Genomic DNA, 3,164 nt, shown 5'->3' on the forward strand with positions numbered 1-3,164 from the left:
TGGTGTGCGTTCATGGATGATAGAAGGATGGTGCGTTGTGCACCCGCCAATATGACTGACAATGCGGTCTTAAAATAACATATAGGCTAAACAACTCGCCATACACTTCTGACCAGGTGTACAATAGGGATTTTTAGACAATGCGCTAAGCTACTCCCTAAGTGGTTAATTGCCAACCCCCTGGGAGCATTGTTTAAAAAATAAACGTGCAAAATAAGAAAATATACTTCGCGCTGGGTGGAAAACGAGTTTTGCGCCATGCACCAGGGTGCAAAATATGGCCCATGGTACATATATATGAAATAAACTATTGCAGTAACCATTTTATGGCTCTAGATTAGATTAGATTAGATTCAACTTTATTGTCATTGTGCAGAGTACAAGTACAGTGACAACGAAATGCAGTTTGTGTCAAACCAGAAGTGCAAAAAAGCAGAAAAGTGCAATGTGATATACAAAGTAGGTGGTGCATAGACAGGACAAAAGATATACAGTAGTGCAGTGTAGACAGTAGTATAAAATTGTTTTCAGAAGGTGGTTTAGAGTAGTATAAATTAAATATAAGTATGTGCAGTGTATTAGCAGTAACCTTATAAGAGCAGAATAAATATGGCTATATAATGTGAACAATGTATGAACAACATGTGATGGTTACAATGTGCTATGTAGTGGCAGTACCATTATAGTAGTAGTAAGAACAATATAGATATATGCAGTGTATTAACAAAATATATTACAGAAAAACTCAATTAATATGGGTATTTAGTATGAACTATATAAACAGATATGTACAGTATGTACAGCTATGTGCAGTGTGGTAACAGTACCATTGTAGTGCTGAAACAGTAACATTATAATAGTATTAAGAATAAGTGTATGTGCAGGATGAAGAGCAATAGAATATGGCTATGTATAATGCAATTACAGTATGTATATTTGTAAATAAATAGATACTATGGGTGGAATAGGGTAGTGCAGTTGTGTGTGTGTGTGTGTGGGGGGTAGTGCAGTTGTGTGTGGTTCGGCTGCGGAGAGACCTGTAACGCCTCCCGGAGGGGAGTGGGGTGAACAGTCTGTGGTTGGGGTGAGAACAGTCATTGACGATGCTGCGCGCCTTACGCAAGCATCGCTTGCCCTGGATGGCCTCGATGGAGGGGAGTGAGGAACCGGTGATGCGTTGGGCAGTTTTCACCACCCTCTGCAGTGCTTTCATGGGCAGAGCAGTTGCCATACCAAACTGTGACACAGTTGGTGAGGATGCTCTTGATGGTGCAGCGGTAGAAGTTCACCAGGATCTTAGGAGACAGATGGACCTTCTTTAGTCTCCTCAGAAAGAAGAGACGCTGGGTAGAGGTGTTGAGGGTCCAAGAGAGGTCCTCAGAGATGTGGACACCCAGAAACTTGAAGCTGGTGACACGCTCCACCTCAGTCCCGTTGATGCATCCTTAGCTTGTTCTAAATGCCTATTCTAAAAATCTGAAAAGGCAGGTTTTATCCAATATTAGTTGTGAAGATGTATAGTCCATTTTATACACACGCGTGAAGCCAACAAAGAAAATGCAAAAATAGAGTATATAATATATAATGTAGTTTTTTCCATTTTGTGTAGTCATCCTAAATCAGAACCTGACACACAATCCAAATAGTCTACAAGAAACCTCAGAAATGCAGACTTTTATTGTCAGTATGCATTTTGGGTAACCAAAAGTCCTATGAGGAGTTTCCATAAGGCATTACAAAACGCATGAGCATACCTTGGTAAATAATGGTCTAAAATACTGATTTTTCATTTTATATTGATCTACTTTTGCACACAGCTTCGCAAGACCTGGGGCTAGGGCTCAATTGTGTTTCTAAAATCATAGCAAGTGACCTAGAGGACTGAAATGTAGTCAGTTCAGAGATGCTTGTTATCTCGCAGAAAGAAAAAAACAATATTCTAGGCTCTGTAACTCTGTGCCAGTGCTTTCTAAGAAACTACAGGATCTTAGCTTTCTAAAGATGTCCAGCATTTGATGGTAGGACAAAAGAACACACAGGTTATGGGAAGATTTAAAAAGAATGACTAGCACTCTTGCACTCTGGTAACATTTGTGTGGTTCAGGTGCTGTTGCATAAAAAATGGTTGTCATTCACAAGACTTTACTTTTATACTTTAAGTAAATTTCCAAGCCTGTACTTTGTTACTTTTACTTGAGTAAAGAAGTTAAACCAGTACTTCTACTTTTACCAGAGTATTTTTTAACACAAGTATTTGTACTTCTACTTGAGTATGTAAAGTGAGTACTTTTGCCATCTCTGCCTGTAACTGACCCTAGGCAGATGGTTCAGGCCCTTGAGTCATGGATCTGCTCAAGGTTTCTTCCTTTATATATCTCCAATTCTAGGGAGTTTTCCCCTCAAGCCTGTCATGGGCTCTCTCTGAATGTTTAACACTCTGTAAAGCGCCAAGAGACATGTGTAATGTGTTGGCACTCTATAAGTGAAATTAAATTGAAAATGAAAAATGTGTTTCAGATGTCCACTCCAACACAGTGCATTAGTATACATAGGCTATCTAAAAATGTGTTAATGTTAATGACCAATTGTCATGATTTTTTTCTACCCAAAATAGTAATAATAACGTTATTTAGGCCTTAAGAAACAAAGCACATACCCTGGTTTTGATAGCCATATAACCCAATATTCTGTAACTATACCCATGTAAAACCTTTGGAACAGGAATGAAATGGGAATAGAACTGGGCTGAACACATAGGCCTACATGTCTGTGGGAAAAGAGCCTTGATTTACTGGACACTAAACAATGTCTATAGGGTTAACAAAAACAGTGTTCAAAGGTCTTCATTTACTGCAGTTGCTGCTGTTTTATTTACACACTCTAAGCTTGTAACTTTTTTGTTCTCTAAGTCTACGTTTAGATACGTAATCATGCAAACGTCTAGTGTCTAGATGACATGTTATATATATATATATATATATATATATATATATAATTTTTACGCGATTTAATGCGATTAAAGCAACCCAGGCCACCACAAGAAGCTTTGGCATTTCGCAAGTTATAACATGCAAGAAAGTCAACCCCGTTACAGGATTCGACCAATAACACATGTGAATTCTATGACTGGCGGTCAAAAACTCAATTGAATCACCGGGTTGAAG

Source organism: Alosa sapidissima, chromosome 3 (assembly GCF_018492685.1).
Source record: "Alosa sapidissima isolate fAloSap1 chromosome 3, fAloSap1.pri, whole genome shotgun sequence".
In the NCBI taxonomy this organism is placed as follows: domain Eukaryota; kingdom Metazoa; phylum Chordata; class Actinopteri; order Clupeiformes; family Clupeidae; genus Alosa; species Alosa sapidissima.